Here is a 20,718-nt window from a genome sequence, read left to right on the forward strand (position 1 = left end):
GGCCATCTCTGTATAGGGTTCCAAACCCTTGGCCTTGGTGTTATCAGCACCACACTCTCCCAAGTGAGCCACGGGCCAGCCCTATAACTTTCCTTTCTATTTGCCAGAAATTGCCATGGCAGAAAAATTGTTTATAGATTCCAGATATCCCAAGTATGGTAGAAGATTGTGTTAGAGAATTATAACCACATCTGTTTGATTATATATTCAGAGGATCTTTCATTCCTAATCTGTGTTCATGTAAATTTCAGTATAGGATATGTGTCATGTAATGTGACCCAGTTGGAAGCCAAGCACCTTTTAATATTTTATTTTAAAATATAGATTCACAGGAATTTGGAAAAAAAAAAAAAAAAAGTACAGGGAGGTCCAATGGACGCTTTATCCCAATCTTGTATAATTGTAATACAGTATCAGTTTTAAACAATCAAATTTCATTTAGCAGAAATTGACTGAGCAGTTATATGCTAGCTCTTGGGGGAGGGGGATATAAAGGATTAGACTGTGACCTTGTGCAGTTCTATCTTCTCTCTGAATTCTCAATCGCAATTGTTTCTAAAAATGTTTTTTATTTTGGCTACTTACTGTTGAAACTTACATTAGCAGTTCTTTTAATGTTAAACATTATGTTATTCCTCACATTCATATTTACTTTGTTTTAAAACCATTTTTGCATTGTGTCTCCACCTTTCATTTATAATCTTTATAGCACCAGAACCATGTTGCTTTCATTGTCTTATTTTAATCACGTGCCAGTTTTGCAGTGCTACCAAGTCTGGATCTGAGAGGCAGCTTGTGTGAATCATTTACATATATTTCTGTTTATATTCCCCAAATTAATTTGATACTTTATATTTTTCACCCAATTACATGTTCAAAGCAGATTTTTAATAATTCATTTTAAGAAGGAATTTGTCATATGTAGGATTTAAAAACTGGCTCAAAGAGCAGAAGATATTAAAACAATAGCAGAAACCATACATTATGTAGGACTTCAAATGGTAATTGCTAAACATTTGAATATTCCCAAAAATGTGAGTCTGTGTCTCTATGTATGTCTCTACATGTTATTCCACTAGGGACTTGCACAGATAGGTTTTATACAATATCCTTGCTGTTATTGTCAGCCATAAACAAATTACACGTATTTAACAAGTTAATGTCAGATTGGCCAGGAGCCACTGGGAGGTGTGTACTTAGTGACATCAGCTGGCAAAGAGCCCTGGTAACAGGGAGGGCTGGAAGGGTAGTGGAGAGAGAGGAAGGAGGGAGGGAGAGAGAGAGACAGAGAGACTGACTGTATCTGGGGATTCTGGCAAGGTGAAGAGCTGGTCTGTTTGGCAGGACCTTCCCATCTGGGATCCATCTGTGTTTCCCTGGAATGGGACAGGCAGCTCTAGTCAGTGAGAAATCGCAGATGTGAGAGAGCTGACACATGTCCAGCTAATGAAAGGAGGAGGAAGGCTGGTCTCAGATTGGGCTTTGAAGATTAGGAGGATAAAAAGAGGAGCTTTTTAATATCTATTTCAAATAAATTTGGTGTATTAAGAATCTGGATTGTTATAATCTGGGCATTTGGGGTAAGTACCTTTTAATTTAGTTTTGGGGGCTAAAGTGCACAATTCTCTGCGTTTTGAAAGCTTTTTACTTATCACAAATTATAATGATGTCAGTGTTTCTTGATATTTGATACGAGTTCAGCCTTTGACTACTCAGTTTTGTTTTGATGCTTCATTTTGCTTATTTTTAATCTCATATTTCAGTTGTCACCTTTGTATTTGAATGTCATGCCTTTTGAATGGAAACTTCAGTAAATTATCAGATGTAATGTATGGATTATACAGCTAGGAAAGTAGCCCCACAAATATTTCTGTAAGGTATTCCATATTAGATCCTTCTGTGATGTTTTGAGGGAATTTTTTTCTTCTTCAGTATGTATAATACAAATATGCAGTGTTAAAAAGATGGCTAATAAAATACTTTCCTACTGTCAGGTTTTATTTTAATATATTTAGGCAAATTACAACTAAAAGAAATTGCAGTAAAACTAGTAGCCTTTCTTCATTTTAGATATGTTTAACTCTTTTTCATTACATTTTGCTTCTATACTGTCTTTTTCTCTTTACGTCCTACATACAAAATAAATAAGTAACGTCAACAAATCTTGAATTGTGAGTCTAGGGTAGTTTTGTGATGCAAGAAAAAGCTTTCAAAGGCAGAATTGTGCACATGCATATAACCTACTGTATTCTATAGTTCTTGTTAGTGATACCTTGCTTAGCTTTTTGCTATTTGTGTATATTCATGTTTTCGAATTCTCCAAATTCAGACACCTCTGAGAAGAACATGAGTTTGGGAGTTACACATATTGTATAGCCATTATTCACTAGTTCTCTAATCTCAAGCAAGCTACTATTCTTTTTGGATCTCTATTTTGTATAATTCCTGACTCATGTTCTTATGGGGGAAATTTGTCTGGCACATAGAAGGCATACAAGTTAGTTTCAAAAGGTCCTAGATGTTCATTTTTCTGCTGTGAGAGTTTCCTAAATCCTCTGTATTTAAACTTCATTTCTTGGGCAAGAATGGGTTTTGTCAATAGCTCTAGTTTGCAGGGCACCTTTCCTTTTATCCTACCCACCTCCCAGGTCATCTGCATCTGTTTTAAATGTTATATGTTAAATTTGTTATGCCTCACTATGATTACAAATAGTTGGAAAGCATTCTAAGTATTTATAATTCAAATTAACTTGTTACACTATACCAGAATAGAAGAACTTTGAAAAAGTCAACAAACAGGAGTGAGGTACTGAATTGTGTAGCTTTGTGATAACACTGTTTAAGCTGTATTTTTTTTTTCCTGGAAAATTCTATGAGTTTTCAAGTAGGAATTTTTTTTTTTTTTTTTTTTTTTTTTACCTTTTTTTTTTTTTTTTTTTTTTTTTTGTCTTTTTTGTGACCGGCACTCAGCCAGTGAGTGCACCGGTCATTCCTATGTAGGATCCGAACCCACGGCGGGAGCGTCGCAGCGCTCCCAGCGCAGCACTCTACCGAGTGCGCCACGGGCTCGGCCTCAAGTAGGAATTTTAAAACATACTTTCATTCCTTAAAGTTCTTCAACCTTTACCTATATCAGTTGGGCAATTATTTTAAGAGGATAGCATAATAGTACTATTTAATTTCTTCTTTCAATTTTATAGTCAGATTTCTTGAGGAGGAGGAGACTTTTTAAATGGTCTTTTTTACAAGTTTTTTTTTCTCTTTTTGCTGCCAAATTCATTAAATGATTTAGCAAATATATAGGGGCTTCTGTTTTTTAGTTTTTGCTTTTTATTTCGGGGGGGCTTCTGTTTTGGGGTGTGTGTGTGTGTGTGTGTGTGTGTGTGTGTGTGTGTGTGTGTGTCTGTGTGTGTCTGTGTGTGTCTGGTGGTACAGGGATCTGAACCTGTGACCTTGGTGTTACCAGCACGACGCTCTAGCTTCTGTTTTGATAGGTCCAGTGTTCAGCAACTTTGATAGATCCATAAACAGCATATTAGAGGATGTGGTGTTTATGTTGAATTCACATGAGCAAACCACTTTCCTTTGCACCCTAGGAGATATGCTCCTAGAGATAAGTGGGGATAAAAGGACTTAATACTGAAGTGTAGTGTAGGCTGGGGTCTCTTGTGGAGGGCCTGAAAAGGGATTTCATACCACTATATGTCCATGCTAGGAAAACATTTGATGCTAGAGTTTCAAGAAACATAAGAAATAATAAATACTTGTTTTAATATTGCACACAAGTATTGGTATTCAGCTCTGTACCCCACAGGTATGTATATTCAACTGTGTTTCAGTTTTAAAAAGTAATCATTTTAATATGTGAAGATCCACTGACTATAAATAAAGGTGGTTGATTAAAAGTCCTGCTAAGACCAGACAGTTCAGGAGAGTAGTTGCTTGTTACCAAGATTATAACCAAGATATCTTTGTGTTGAATACTGGAGAAAATCATAGTACTTTCTGAAGACTGTGAAAGCATCCTGAGAAGACTTTCTGCTATGAAAAGAGGAAACTCTCCCAAATTGCCTTCCAGAAATGACCCAAGGATTTTTTTCATAGCAAGGGTCCGTGTTGGACTGAAGGTATATAATGCAATAATGTATTTACTGGAGATGAAGATAATGACATTTAAATGGCCTCTTTGGAACATCAAAAAAGAATGAGTGCTTTTGAGTTTGAACGAACATATTTTGTTTCCAACTGGAAAAATTTAAGTGGATCTGAAAGATTTGTTGGGTCAGTTCATTGATGGTTATTTTTAAGGCCAATCAGTGTTAGAAGTGCTTATAAGGCCTCAGTAATGACCTGTGGACAATGTTAGAATTGGAAAGGATCTTAAGGATAATCTAGTCAAACACATTATTTTATAGATAAGGGAAGTTAAGGGAAGGATAATGGGGTGGTAGAAGGTCTGCCTGGCCCAGAGTTTAATACCCTAGTTGGTGGCTGAGCTTGGACTGGACTTGTATTCTGAGTTTTCAGGACACTGATTTTACAAACACTTTTTTATTGTCTGTTGTGTGTGATAATATGGTGAGGGTATGATAAAATATGATTAAAAAGGTGAAATCCCATAGAGATAAAGTACACATGAATGCACAAAAGTGGGAAGTCCTAGAAATTAGAAGAGAACCTTCATGGAAGAGGGTAGCATTTGATCAGAATTTAAAAGGACAGGAAGGATATGGACTCTTCACGTTTGGAAGGAGCATAGTGGATGAATGGAAAGGTTCACTTTTCATTGACCTCGCTAGGTGCCTTAAAGTAGACTTTGTTAAATGCATAGTTATACAGTGTTAATTTCTACTATATACAGTGTTAATTTCTACTATGTTTTAAAGTATGTCTGGCTGTTGCTGTCTTTCCAAATCCAAGAATGGCTGTTTGTTTCTGAGATACTTATCTATATATACATATATGTATTCTCCCACACCCCTTTTAAATTTGTGATTTATATACTAGGAAGCTGTAATTTAAAGGGTTTCTACTATGATGGACTGTGTGGGTTGTTTGATTTTCCCTCCAAGTACAAGTCAGTAAATAAAAGAATCAGTGGTGGCTGTTATCTTGCAGAAAAACAACTTGTTTATATTTTCACTGGCTGATGGGCTTTCCAAACACCATTTAACTTTTAAGAGCTATGTGGCGACACAGATTTATGCTGGTAAATTTAAAATGCATATGGACTTATTTTCTAAAACATGCCAAAACCTGCAAAAGCAACTCTTTGTGCTTTGTTTAAAGCAACAGCTAGTGGAAGTCCCGTTATCATTCAACCTGAGCAGCTTGTTAGAGATGCCTAGCTAGGTGGGGTGCAATTCTGTGTAGAATTTGTGTGTACATATTATTTGCAACTGCCTCTCATAGCTGGAGCTCTGAAGTAAGTAGTATATATATAGTAGATTACCCCTTATCCACGGTTTCAGTTACTCATGGTACAGTACAATGAGATATTTTGAGAGACCACATTCACATAACTTTTATTACAGTATATTGCTATAATTCTATTTTATTATCATTGTTGTTAATCTCTTATTGTGCCTAATCTGTAAATTAAACTTTATCTTAGGTTTGTATGTTTAGAAAAAAACCTAGCGTATACAAGGATTCAGTACTATCCGTGGTTTGAGGCATTTATTGGAGGTGTTGGAAAGTATCCCCTGCGGATAAGGGGAGAACTACTATATTTTCATTTGGTTGTGGTAGGTAGGACTGGTGGAGGAAAGGCAGTGAATAGATTGTGTGTAAGTTTTGGCATTAGGCTCTGTAACCATGAGCTTATTGATTGATTGATTCATTCATTCATTCATTCATTGTTTATAAAAGATGACCGTAAGGGGATCTTAACCCTTGACTTTGTGTTGTCAGCACCACATCCTCCCAAGTGAGCTAACTGGCCATCCCTATATAGGAATCTGAACCCTTGGCCTTGGCGTTATCAGCACCACACTCTCCCAAGTGAGCCATGGGCCGGCCCTACCATGAGCTAATTTAACCTTCACCTCCAAGCCTCAGTTTTCTCAACTGTAAAATGGGAGTAAAAATGAATTCTAAGGATTAAATTACAAAGTAACTAGTATGATACTTGCTGTTTGAATACTCAATAAGATTTATCTTTATGTATGATTTTCCTTAGTCTCCCCCAAAACATTGAAGTCACAATAATTAAGAGACTTGGTTAAAATGTGTTTCTTGCATATTTTTAATATGTCTCACTTCAGACTGACAGGGAACCAATCCTACTTCCTTAACTAATTCTTAGTCATGGGAGAAGGGTGCATGTAGAGAATGCAGCAGCCTTAAAAACTCAAAACCTGTTGCTGTGTGGCAAGCTGTTAATGTTTAGGGACCTTGCATTACTTACCCTGCTGGAAGAGCTGGGGGATGGGCCACTTTGAGGGTGACAGATGTGCCCTCTGCTGCAGGCGGGCGCATGCCGGCTCTGTCCCTCCGTTCCCAGCACCAGGTGCAGCCATTGTTCTGGCTGGTCTCTCTTCATCCGGCTTCGTCTGTTACTCTTCTCTTTCTAGCTCATTGTTTCTGTAGGAAATTAGCATTAAAAACCCATCTGAAACCCCCATGTCCCTCAACTGCAGGTGACTGTTATTGGCCCCAGCTGCCACCCTTGCGCTTGATTACTTCCATATGGGTCTGTGCAAAGTAGTAGTAGCCATTTATTGATTTCCACTACAACCCCCACCCCTATTACTCAAACTATAATACCCTGAAATCTATTAGACCCCCAATAGGCTGTATAGCTCAATTGGCACTACAACTGTGATGAACGTTTTACAAGCAAAACTAATTACACCCTCTTTCTCCCCCCTTCATCACCTCCTCCCTAAATATTAAATGTAGGAAAACCAGAGTGTTGTAAGTGGAATAGTAAATCTTTTAAATGTCTGGAGATGAATCTGAGTAGTAAAGCTTTTAGGCTTTGGATGGGCTTTTATCGAAAATTTTAGTCACTCCTTTAAATATTTCATACCATACCCATTGTATTCAAGGAAACCATGGCCCAGTAGGCCCCCTAGGGTGGTGGAGGGAGGATATACAAATTTTCATCACTTGCTTTTTAGCTTATAAAATTTAATCAGGGTGGGCAGTATGAAGGGGGCCTAGTTTAAAATGACAATATGTTTTGTGGGAAAAATTACATGTGATTGGTATTAGTGAAATCCTTTACTTTTGCATTTTGTTGTTTGTTCTCTGTGTTTGCACGAAGTTATTCTAGTTTACTTATTAGAATAAATACCACAGCAAAAATGTTAGTGTCTTAGACTTCTTTCTTTCTTCATCAGTAAACAAATTTAAGTGTTCCATTTTGGTTGTTCGAAATCAAGATTGTAATCTCAAACAGGTGATTCAAGTAGCTGGCTTAAAACCTTACATCGAATTTTAAGGATAGTCCGAAATTGTTACTGGCTCCTGACCAATTGTATTGTGACCTTGACAAAGTTACTACCCCTATCAGTGAAGAGTATTCTGTTAGCCTTTAGAAGTTAACAGCCCAGGAAATCAAAGGGGAGGTAATTGACTTTTGACTGCTGAGTGTTTAGCTGTGCAACCTAGTTTTAAAGTAAAATCTTGAGTTTACAGCATTTCAAACTAAATTATTTAATAATCCTTACATTTCAGAATAATCAGTACCAAATACAGTTTCAGTATTTTAAACTTAGATACGTGGAGCTTTTATTCATAAATAATTATGGAAAATGGAACTATTTCTGTTCGGGAAATTTTTTTGCCTTTCTTCCTTCTTTCCTTTCCTTTCTTTTACTTTCTTTCTGTTCTGTTTCTTTCAGAGTTTAAAAAGATCCTAGAATGTTGGGGCCAGCCTGTGTCTCACTTGGGAGAGTGTGGTGCTGGTAACACCAAGGCCACGGGTTCGGTTCCCAAATAGGGATGGCCGGTTTGCTCACTGGGTGAGCGTGGTGCTGACAACACCAAGTCAAGGGTTAGGATCCCCTTACCGGTCATCTTTTAAGGGGGAAAAAAAAAAAAAAAAGAGATTCTAGAATCTGAAAAGCCCCTAGCAACCAACATTTTACCTGACAGCTGTTATAAAGGCAAACCTCCAAGTAAACCAGTGTGATTACATTTAGGACAGGTTGGGATTTGTAGTATTTGAACAGTTTTTTGAGAGCTTTTAAATCTGCTCTCTCATTTTAAGCAATGGAGAAATGAAGTTTGGACTGATTATAAGCATAGTATTTCTATAGATATTGTTTTGAGGTGTCTGCATGTGTGTTTAGCCCTTCTTTTTGGTACTTAGCAGAATGAGGGTTTCCTTTAGTGACCTGCCTTCTTTCGTTCTATCAGTGTAGACACTGCAGAAACAAAGTCAGATAGAAAAAGGAGTTTGCAATCTAGTGTTAAGACTAATTTTTTATTCATTCCTTTTAATTTTAATCAGATAAGTTGCCGGATACTGGTGCTAATACCACGATGCAATTGACAGTAGCTTTTTTCCCCCTTGAATGAGAACTGTGTTTTCACAAGCAAACCATGCTTCTTTTTCCCCAAGTAGAGAAGCATGACAAATAGCCACATGTGCTTTGATTGCCCAGATAACATCTTTGGTGGAGGCTCATTAACAGGGCTGAGACTTGGGGAGGCAATTGCTGTACCTAGGGTGCAAAATTTAAGGCACTCACTCTTGGGTCAGCCTTACACTTAAATTTTGGTCCCTAGCTGCTTCACTTACCTCCTCCCCAGTTCTGGCCCTGTTCTTCAATAATGTCTAAATAAAGTAGAATGGCAGACTTGGTGTGACTGATCTTCTAGAAATTTTTTTTCAATCTTTATTTTGGAGAATGAATTAAGATGTTTCCCTGCTTTTCCAGCTAAGGAAACCATCTCTAACACCGGATCTTTTAAAGTGTGTCTTGTGGTGAGGGAGGAAGAACTGGTGATTTGTCTTGGGGATTTTGTTTTGGTTTTTTTGTAGTCAGCTTCAGATACTTTATTACAAAATTTTTAAGGTCCTTTGACTTTTTTGGTTTGTTTCTTGTTCATGTGCCACTTTATTCTATTCGCTCACATTTTAAATACACACATCAGTATATGCTCTTAACTGGACAAATGAGAATAGTGGGTGAGTTTAAAGATAGATGTTTTGTTTCCATTATTTTGATTATTTTAATGTGTATACTTGACGTAATAGGTGTGAATTCACATATCCATCTTTTATTTAAGTACAAAGATCTTAGAACACTTTAAATTCAGCAACTTTCCTTTTCAATATGTTACTACTCTCTAGGATTTTGTTTCCACTTTTTGTTTATGCTCACTCCCAGCCAAAATAATAATAATTATTTTTACAGCTGATATTAATTTAGGTTTACCAATATATTTATCAAATTATCTGTTCACATTGCATGTTTATTATCACAATTTTTTCCTTGCAGGTGAATTTTCCTTCCTGCCAAAGTACATGTATTAATAGTCCTTAGAAGGAGGCTGGCCTGTTAGCTCTGTTGGTTAAGGAATAGTGTTATAACACCAAGGTCAAGACTTTGGATCCGCATACTGGCCAGACACATACACACAAAAAAGGTTCTTAGAGTAACTGTGAGTGGTAAACTCTTTTTGTTTGTCTGAAAATATGTTTATCTTGCTTTTACCTAATGATGGTTAACTGAAGTTAGATGGTAAAGATTGACAGTTATTTTCCATCAGCACTTGGGAGTGGTGATTCCTATTGTTGGAGATGTGAGGTCTGTTTCCAGTAAAGTCATTTTTTGTTCTTTTTCAGTTGTGTTTTTTTCCCCTCTCTGGTTGGCATGTAAGATTTTCTTGTTTGGCTTTGGTGTTCTGTAGTTATACTATGACGAGGTGAGTTGTGGATTTATTTATGGTGCTTAGGACTTAGTGTACTCCTTTAATTTGAGGATTCAGGTCTTTATTCGTTATGGAAAATTCTTATTATGATCTTTTTGATAGTGTAGCCATTCCCCACTCTCATTTGCTCTTTTATTTCTTTCTAGAATTTGTGCTAGATATATGTTGGGCCTTCTCATGCTGTTTGCCATATTTCCTGTTCTTTTTTTTGTATTTTTAAATTTATGTCTTTATACTACAATTTGGGTGATTTCCTTAGATCTAACTTCCAATGCTCCTTCATTTTTCACCTATGATATGCTCTTGAAAATGTCCATCAGGCATTTCCTGTCTAGAAATTTTATTTATTTCTTTTACAAATATTTTAAAAAACAACAACAAAAAACTTGAGTCCTGTTCTCTCATTTTCTTTTCTTTTTTTTTTGCAGCTGGTTGGTACAGGAATCAAACCCTAGACCTTGGTGTTATCAATACTCCACTCTAACCAGCTGAGCTAACTGTCATTTATCTCCTTGATCATTGTTTTGAAGAAATTGGGGTTTATTTAGGTACACAGTAAAATTCACTCTTTTTAGGTGTGGATTTCTATGAGTTCTTAAAAACACGTACAATCGTATAGCCATCACCACAGTTAAGGCAGAGAACACTTCTGTCACCCCCGAAAGTTCCTTATGTCTCTTTATAGTCAATCCCCTCCCCCATCCCAGCCCCTGGTAAACATTTATTTGTTCTCTGTCCCTATAGTTTTGCCTTTTTCAGAATGTCAAATAAATGGAATCATACAATATGTAGCCTTTTGTGTCTGGCTCCTTTCTTTTTTTTTTTTTTTTTTTTTTTTGTCTTTTTCGTGACTGGCACTCAGCCAGTGAGTGCACCGGCCAGTCCTATATAGGATCCGAACCCGCAGCGGGAGTGTCGCCGCGCTCCCAGCGCCACACTCTCCCGAGTGCGCCACGGGCTCGGCCCGTGTCTGGCTCCTTTCACTTAGCATAATACATTTGTGTTGTTGCATTAATTAGTAGTTTGTTCCTTTTTATGGCTGAATAGTATTCCATTATGTAATAGGGTGACCATCTGTCCCAGTTTTCCCTGGCCCTAGGAAACCCTTCAGCTTTGCTTTTCCAGATAAATTTTAGAATAAGGTCTGTAGATTAGATGGTGATGTATTAATGTTAATTATTTTGATAATTGGGGCCGAGCCCGTGGCTCACTCGGGAGAGTGCGGCGCTGGGAGCGCGGCGACACTCCCGCCGCGGGTTCGGATCCTATATAGGAATGGCCAGTGCACTCACTGGCTGAGTGCCGGTCACGAAAAAGACACACACACAAAAAATTATTTTGATAATTGTACTGTGGTTATATAAGTAAATGTCCTAGCTCTTAGGAACTACACACTGAAATATTTAAGAGTATGGGGGTAAAATGTCTCTAGCTTACTCTCAAGAGATTTAGACAAAAAAAAAAACAGGTAAGTAGATGGATATGTAGATAGTAAAAAAAGGAAAGTGATAAAAAGAAAATGGGTCAATGAATTGGTGAATTTGGGTGAATGGTATCAAGAGAGTTCTTTGAACTATTTTTCAAGTTTGAGATTATTTCAAAATAAAAATGCTTTTAAGTTGGAATAAAAGAAATAGAGTACTGAACAATGGATGCCCACTAACAAAAAAAAGAGGGTATGATATTAAGTGGTTGATTTAGGGTTGTCTGAAGAAGTAAACTGAACTGTGTTCTGAACTCTTTTTTTTTTCTTCAGTGGCTGGCCAGTACAGGGATTAAACCCTGGACCTTGGTATAATTAGCACCACACTCTAACCAGCTGAGCTAACTGGCCAGCTTTGAGCTGTGTTCTGAGTGTCAGTAAAGAAATAGCTTAGTAGGTATCATAGGTAAGAATATAGCAAAATGGCCAGTGTGGTTATAATGTAGTAGATGAGGAGAAGAGGGTAGAGATGAAGCTAGACAGACAGGAGACAGCTCCTATAGAGGTTTGTAAGCCAGAGCGAGGAATATGAATCCTATTCTGAGTGATGGGTAGCCATTGAAGGGTTATCAGTGAGGCAGTAATGTGATCTGATTTACATTGTATAAAGATTACTTTTCCTGTGGTATGGAGAAAAAGTTGTATAGGGGCATGGCTGAAAGCAGCAAGACCAAAAGTGAAAAATGTTAAGTTTGGACTAGGTTCATGTCAGTGGAAGATAGAAGAGGACAGATGATTTAGTATATTCTGAAGGTTGGTTGACTTTGCCAAACTTTTTGATGGATTAAATGTCGAGAGAGGGGGAAGGGTGCTTTCAAATAATTTTCAAATCTGTCCTCTTTGTTGTTATTCATCAACTCATTTAAATATTTCAGTGTTCACTGTGTGCCAGGCACTGTTGTAGGTATTGGAGTTACATCAGTGAATAAAGCAAAGTCCCTGCCTTCATGGAGATTAAATTCCAGTGGGAGAGACAGTAAAGATGATTAATAAGATATATATACATATCAATATATATATATATGAGATGTTTATATATATATATATATATATATATATTTTTTTTTTTTTTTTTTTTTTTGTCTTTTTCGTGACCGGTACTCAGCCAGTGAGTGCACCGGCCATTCCTATATAGGATCCGAACCCACAGCGGGAGCATCGCTGCGCTCTCAGCGCCGCACTCCCCCAAGTGCACCACGGGCTTGGCCCAGATGTTTTATATTTGTAATGTTGAAAAATGAAAGGAAAAGAGTTTAAGAAGATCCAGGTTAAGCTGAGGGAGGGTAGTTAAGGAGGGTCCCCACTGAGAGATGATGATTTTGAGAATGCAAGGAGGTGATGGATATAAGGGTTCAGCACTTATGTGGCACATTAAGTCTCTCACCTTTTGAGTACATATTATGATGAAGTTTGAGGAGGATTCTTCCTGTGGGACATAATCCTGACTCTACCTATGATGTTGCATTCATCTTTTTGAGTATGGGCAGAAAATGACCAAATGAATGGCTAAAGAATTTGGATTAAGGTTTAAAGAAGTACTGGTCTTGGTAAGGCAATACGAAGGTACATGAGAAACATTTATGTATAGTAGGTGACTAATTTAATAACAGAAAAATATACTTTTCCCTGTAAACAATTTGCCAGGTCATTTTGCTTATACATTCATTTATATCCAAGGGTTTTGAGGTGCATACAATAAAAGATTAAGACAACCTTTAAAATGGGCAGAGGATAAAGAATCACAGATTTGAGAAGTAGAATGAAGCTGTTGCTGCTCAGCCTTGCACTATCCTAGTTTTATTTTAGCTATAACAAGGTTGTTCCCTCATTCCCATCATCTGGTTAGTGATCACATACCTAGGAGAGACTTTCATCCTAACATAGTGAATGAGGAAAGATGTCTCCTAAAAAGGTGATAACCAGGCCAGTTCTTGGTGTATGAATGAATGTTAGCCTGGAGAAGATGGAGAGAAGAGTTTCAGTAAAGTATGAGATCAAGAGCATAGCCTTCTGTAGGTAATAGGGTTAAAACTCAAGGAGTTTTGTTTTATTTTTTATTTTTTTTAATGTAACATAGTTGATTGTACTTATCTGTGGGGTACAGAGTTGAATATCAATACCTGTGTGCAATATGGGATGCTCAAATCAGGATAATTAGTATATTCAACATAATACAGTGTATTCGTTTTTCATGTCCCTTGTTTTGTTTTTAAGCAGAGAAGTATATTTTTAAACAGGTCTCCATTTTTGAGATGGAGGCTTCTGGGCAAAAGATGAATTTCATGGGGTCAGTCTTGAGTTAAGGAGACCATTTTGAGATGATTATGGTAGGTCTAGGCAAGAGATGGTGAAGGTCTAAGCTTTGTGGAGTGGAGAGGGGCAGAGGATATGAAGTTGGGGAGTGTGTGATGAAAAGAATGATTGGGCTTAAAGTACAAATTTATTTATTAGTTTCTTTATTTATTTTGGCAGCTGGCCAGTATGGGGAGCCGAACCCTTGACCTTGGTGTTCTAAGGCCATGCTCTGACCAACTGAGCTAACTGGCCAGCCCCTAAAATACAAATTTAAAATGAAAAGATTAAATTGATCTTTTTTTTTTAATGTGTCTGATAAAGTGATTCTGTACTCTCAAAGGGAGTTTGGATGAATAAGCTTGGGTACTTGTATGTATTTTATTAGACATTTGGAGGTGGCAAAATAATTTCTAAAATATTTCTGTCAACGTCATTTTCATTTTTACCCGCAGGATGAAGAAGTAAATTCTGGGTTTTTTGATTAAATTAGCAGACCATATGGTGTTTACAAAGACTGACTGCTATGCGAAGTGGATGTGTTATTTTTCTCTTTCAGGATATGCTGCTTTACCTGATGCCAGTGTTCTGAAACATTTATTTTCTGGTCAACAGTATGTAAAGCAATTATTCTACTTCTCTTTTTTTCTTGATGCCTCAATTGATAAGCCATTTGTGTAGTGCTTAACTCTGCTTTTCTGTTTATTATTTATTATTTAAAACATTAAAGTTTATTATTTAAAACATTAAACCTTTACATTTATATAGGGCTTCCTAACTTCTTTTCATATCATAGCACACGTAGAAAATGAGAAGTTCTGATTGACTGTCCTAGGCCAAGGAAATAAATATCTCAGTAAACTTATAATCATTCACTTATCTCCGTGTTCCTTGGCACACAGTTTGGGAAGTTCTGCCTTTATAGAAACCTTTCTATACAGTATCATAGTTAGTTAGCTGGAATTAGGAAAGAGTTGCAGAGTCTATACTGTGTACCAGATATTATACTAGGAGCTATAAAAGTGAAGAGCTCCAGGAACTCACAGAGAGATGGGCACAGAAACAAATCATCTGTGGTACAGTATGACAAATGACATCGTAGAGGTGTTTATAAAGGGAAGTAAGAGTGCAAATGTGGGAGGATTTAATTCTGTCAAGGTGCAGTTGGAGGAATTATCAGGGAGGATTAACGAAGAGGGGATATCTGAGTTGGACCTTAAAGTAGGAGTTTCTAAAGTGCGTGAGACAGGGAAGCAGGACATTTTAGGCAGAGAGCACAACTTGTTTTATGTTTTATGCCTATTTAATGTCTATCAGAAGTCTCCTCTTAATGTAAAAGTAGATATTGGAATTTAGGAGTATGCTCTGATGGCAGACATGGTTGTTTGTCCTGCCAAACTGCCCATTTACCTTCCATTTACGTTGTTTGGATTCATTCCCCACTATAATATAGACTTAGATTTGCACTGTGCTTTTAATTTTCAAAGCTTTTTATCCTCTTAACAGCACCCCCAGGGATAGGAAATAAATGCCAGGTGTTAGTATTTTTATTTTTATAGAGGAGAAAACTGAGACATCATATCAGCTTATATCAGTTCCTAGAAAAGAAGGTCTTTTTCTATTGCTTGATTGCAAAGGGTGCTATCCAACAGAAGAACCTCTCAATTCTCTGGGCACAACCCAGAGTGTTGACTAAGGCAGTGACCAGGAGGGTGCTGGCAAGGCAGAGAGCATGGTTGCTGATCACAGAGCTAACAAACAGCCCAATATCTGCAAGCTTTAGCTGTAGCTTTTTGCTACAGTAGATCCATATTTCTGCTCACACTTTTGAAGAAGCACAGGGTTTGGAAGAATACAGGTTAAACCATTCCAAACTTACAAGTGTGTTCTATCTCTGGTAGTTTTATTCTATATTGGGTGGAGTTGTCCATGAGGTTCTATAGTTGGTACTTTTCTCAGTTCATTTATTGCCATTGTCAGTCCATCTTCGCTACCCAATGTTAATTTAATGCCAAAGTAAGATTGAGCTATCATAATAGATGAATTGAGTGGGTGCTAATTGTGTCACTGAAATGTTTGCCAAAGAGTTTTTTTCCCTAGATGATTTTGTTCTGTCTCTGTGTCTGGTTATGTTTTAAGATGTCATTGTTAAAATAGTCATTTTGATAAGCAGTGATGGCCCTTTATACTGGTTCTTAAAGTACCTGGATTTTTGGAAATAGTGAAAGAATGAACTTTCTGTATTGTTACTCTTAAGGAGCTATATTGGGAAGAGAAGGGCACTCTTGGTGTGGAGCCAATATTTTCAAAATCATGGTTTATTTGTTTTTACTCCCTAAGGTTGCCACTTCTCAGGCCATTCATTTGTCAGAATGCGCCTGCTTTGTCAAAAGCCCCTCTGATTGTCATTTGAGGACATAAATAGGTTCCTACATAATAGCTTCTACTTTTCCATCTTCTACCTTCTCTGGGGTCCGCTTCAGCCGATTCTCTACATTTACCTTCATATATTTGTGAAGAAAGACAGGAACTATAGAAGAATGTGAAGTCTCTGAGGTATCATCAATGTTCATTTCTTTTTTCTCATTAAATTCTTCGTCATGATGTACAAACTTCAGAGAGTCCGATAATAATTTACTCTTTCAACATCACTCAATTTAGATTTCTTTTGTTATGGGGTCTGGAGCACAGCAGAGCTGTCACTCCTTCTTAGCTTTATGATCTTGGGGCATAATTTAACTTCCCTGAGCCTTAGTTTCTGGTTGAGTAAAGTGGTAAAGATGATGGTACCTCCCATTGTCTTAGTGTTGTGTAACTAAGAAAATATTTTATATATAGTGCTTAGCACCGTTCTTTGCACATGATAAATGTTTTGTTATTATTTACAAATGAATAAATGGAAATGGAGAATAGTAGTAGCTATAACTATTGTAGTTGCTTCCTATTATAGTTACTTCCTGGCTGTACCTAATTAAAATTTTTCCACATCTCTAAAATTTTGTAATGCTTTTGTAGGACAATTTCTATGTGATTGAATTAACTTACATTAAGTATTTATTTCCTTGGGAATATCCCATAATAGCAAGGAGTTGAGAAGTCAAGGCTATGAACAAATAGAGAATTTGGGCCTAAAGTTTAATATGGAAATGAGGAAAACAATTTCCATTTATTTGCAGAAAGAACCATAATCAAGGGAATTTTCTTAAATGAACTTCTGCTTGCACCCATTTGCTACTTCTCTCCCCTAGAGCTTTTAGCAGTTTCTCCATATTGCAAGGTTGTGGAGTTGCTATACTCTTTGTTGTCTCATGAGGCTGGCACAGCAACCCTCTGCTTGCAGTGCCTACAGCTACCATCCAAAGGGGCTAAACCCACATGGCATTGCAGTGTATTTCCAGATGTCATTCTCTCTGTTTGGATGACTTGGAACTTAAGAGAGGTATTTGCTCTTGAATAGGAGAAAATAGTTACTTTGGCATAAAGCCCACCCTGGCACCATTCCCACATCTGTTATTGATTTGAAGTGAATGCTGGTCAGTCAGGATGCAAGAGTGCTGGTCCAATTTTCAAGCACAGCCTTCAGGATGAAATAGTGAAGGAAATCTGAAGGATGGCATAACTGGCTATTCAGAGAACCTGAAAGAAGACCCTTTCATAGCTATTGTACAGAGATAGCCCAAGTGATTTCCACATGTTGAGAATATATTATAATATCTGTATCCAGAAACTGCCCTTAGAGGAGAGCAGTGGAATGGATGGTGGAATCCTTTTGCAATGACTTAAAAATATATAATTAAAATAAAATGCACAGATATTAAGCTTTCAGTCCAATGAGTTTCTTATAGTTCTTTCTACACTTGTGTAACCATCCTCTAAAACAAAATTTAGAACACTTAACATTTACCGGAAAGTTCCTACCTACCTCCTGCATCCACTATCTCATTTCTTCCCCTGTATTTGCATTTCATGTAAATGGAATCATACAGTGTGTACCCTTTCCTGTCTGGCCTCTTTGTTTTTGAGTTTCATACCTGTAATTGCATGAACCAATAGTGTTTCTTTTTAATGATGTAGTATTCTATTTTATGGATGTAACATAGTTTATACATTCACTTATTGATGAACATTTGGGTTTCCAGCTTTTGGCTACTTTGAGTAAGGCTGCTATAAATATTCCTGTAGAAGTCTTTGTGAACATGTGCTTTAATTTCTCTTGGGGTGGAATTATTCATTCATTGGGTAGATGTATATTTAACATTATAGGAAACTGCTAAGTAGTTCTCCAAAGTGGTTATACCATTTTATACCCCTCCCAGCAATGTATGAGAGTTCCAGGTGCTCCACATCTTCAACATTTAGTCAAATTTTAAAATTTAGCTGTTTTACTGAGTGTGTGCTGGTGACTCATTGTGCTGTGAATGTGCTTTTCCTTGATGATGATTGATGTTGACCACCTATATGTATTGGATATTGATATGTCTTTCTTTAAATATACCATTCTGTTTAATCTGAACAATCTTTGTATCTCCTCATTTTAAAAAATTGGGTTATTTGTGTTTTTATTGTTCATTTGTTGGAGTTCTCTATACATTCTAGATATGAGTCCTTTGTTAGCGATATGAGCTGTGAATAATTTTTCTCATCTGTGACTTAGCTGTTCATTTTCTTAATGGTGTTTTTTGATGAGCAGAAAACTTTGATTTTCATAAAATCCACTTTATCAATTTTTAAAACTTTACAGTTTGTGCTTTTTGTACTCTGTCCAAGAATTCTTTGCTTACCATGAGGTCATGAAGATAGTCTTTTCTTTTTCTAAAAATTTTGTGATTCTGGGTGTTAGTCTACAGAACATCATGGATCAGTTTTTGTGTATGTAGTGAGACTGGATTTTCCATGTGGATATCCAGTTTCATCAACATTTGTTTAAAAGGCTTTTCTTTTCCCCTTTGAGTTGAGTTGGCACCTTTATTGAAAATCACCTAACGTTGAGTCTGGACATTGGGTAGTTTATGCTCCAACCTTGTTCTTTTTTGAGATTTCTTTGGCTGTTCTGTATCCTTAATATTATTGTACAAACATTTTGGTGTCTATCTCTCATGTTTTTGTGTGTGTGCATGTGTGTGTTTTTAGTGCAGAGATATTCTTGAATTTTAAAAACTTGTACAAGTTTGGGAATATATATTTTAGGTAGTTTCAATAAAAAGTTGCAGAATAGAGTCATAGCATAGCATAATTTCTTGTTTGTGCTTAAAATAAAGTGTATATATGTGAAGGCATGGAACAAGTTACTTTAGTAGAGTGCTTCAGGTTATTCCTTATTAGAAGTAAGGCTAATACCTATCTTGTTTTTATTTGGATTTAAGTTAAAGTTGAAGTTCCAGTTCTAATTTTAAATCCTGATTGTTTTTTTTAACCTGGTAGTCCTATTATTAGAAAAACATAATGGACGTTCTGCATAACCCACTAAGAAATATCTAAGAATTGACTTTATTAAACAATAAGCAAGCGTGTACTATGTTTTGGCCACTGGGATTGGCACTGGGAATACAGCAGTGATCAAGATAGACATGGCCCCAACTCTCACGGGATTTAGTACCTGAAAGGCAGAGGCTGGCCTTTTCTGAAATAAAAATGAACAAATGATGTATTTGGGGGCTGTGATGCAAACAGAAGTTTTTTGATATTCTTCATTAAGCAGCAGTTGATAGAAGCATCAAAATTTGGTAGGACTCCACGTGGGTAGGATTTATCTGCAGTGTAGAGATAACATTGGTATTTTTTGTTTTTGTTATTTAATGAAAATATGATCTGAAGCTATGGTATACAGCATGAATATTGGAATGAGCGGCTATATATGTCTGTGATTTTCTTTGTTGGCTTACTAATTTCTAAGGATTACTTATCTTTTAAAAATTTCTTTGCACTGACTTGTTTTATACCTGTGATTAGTATTGTAATTCAAGTTTTTTGTTTTGTTTTGTTTTAATCCCCAGGACCAGAGGCGTTAGCCTATGTTTTAAAACTCACGTTTGGTAGTGGTACAAACAGCTGTCACACTGAATAATTGTCACATCATTATAAGGGTTTCTGTTGCTCACTAATCTGTAGGTATAAATCTGGGTTTTAGTCACATGTGATTGGTAAAAATTAGTTCTTGTGAGAGTTTATGCTGTGCCGGCCATCTGTTCCCTATTCTCAAACCCAGAATGAAAAGTTAGCCTTAAAATTTGCAAGCCAGTGAATTAAGATGTATGTTAGGAAGGTGAATTTAGTGAAGTCTCAAGAGGTAACTTGGGATCTGTACGTAGGTACTCCTGGGTTTGGTTGCAGAAGCCTAAGTATGTATGGATATACTCTTTGTTTGGTGGAAAGGAATCTTCATTTTCAGCTGATTCTCAATGGTGGCCATGACCCAGAACAGGATCTGAGATGATATAATGTTTTAGTTTTATTTTATTTTTGGTGGCTGGCTGGTATGGGGATCTGAACCCTTGACCTTGGTGTTAACACTGCACTCTAACCGAGCTAACTGGCCAGTGCTGAGATGAAATAATAATCATCTGTGATTTGGCTGTACATAAAAAGAATAAGCTAAATCTTCCCTTTTTTGTGTGTTCCCTCTCCCAGTCTACATGAGGTGTCCTCCTTTAACTCTTACCACAAAGCTACATCATGAACTCCTTGCGGGTTAGCTGCATATTTGTATCTCCTAAGCACTTAGTACAGTGCTTGGGTCATGTTAGCCTTTCCATGATGTTTGATAAAATGAATCATCATGGTAACTTCTTGCATTAGGAATGACAATGCTACCTTTATTAAAGCCAACTTCTTATTTTTCCCACATAACCTTCTAGTTTTTGCTTATATACATGCATATTTTTTTCATGTTATTTTCATGAACATACTACATTATGTCCTGCTTTTTCCCTTTACATTATATCAAGGCCTTTTGTGTGTTGCCATATGTCTGTCATTTCAATGGAGAAGTAGACCCAGAATATGCATTGTTTTCATCAACATCACATACCATTATTTTCATTAGATTGTGTGCTATC

General features: G+C 36.8%; 1 protein-coding gene across 6 annotated transcripts in view; it reads left to right on the plus strand.

Moving 5' to 3' along the window:
* CBFA2T2 (CBFA2/RUNX1 partner transcriptional co-repressor 2) overlaps window positions 1–20,718 on the plus strand; it is a 137,869-nt gene that overhangs the window by 45,926 nt on the left and 71,225 nt on the right. For 2 of the 6 annotated variants that reach the window (XM_063090545.1, XM_063090553.1), the window contains one exon: window positions 14,223–14,277. The exons of the other annotated variants lie outside the window; for them this stretch is intronic. The gene's annotated coding sequence lies outside the window, so the exon portion shown is untranslated. The remainder of the gene's footprint in view (window positions 1–14,222; window positions 14,278–20,718) is intronic. 6 annotated transcript variants of the gene reach the window in all.

Source organism: Cynocephalus volans, chromosome 1 (genome assembly GCF_027409185.1).
Source record: "Cynocephalus volans isolate mCynVol1 chromosome 1, mCynVol1.pri, whole genome shotgun sequence".
Lineage (NCBI taxonomy): Eukaryota > Metazoa > Chordata > Mammalia > Dermoptera > Cynocephalidae > Cynocephalus > Cynocephalus volans.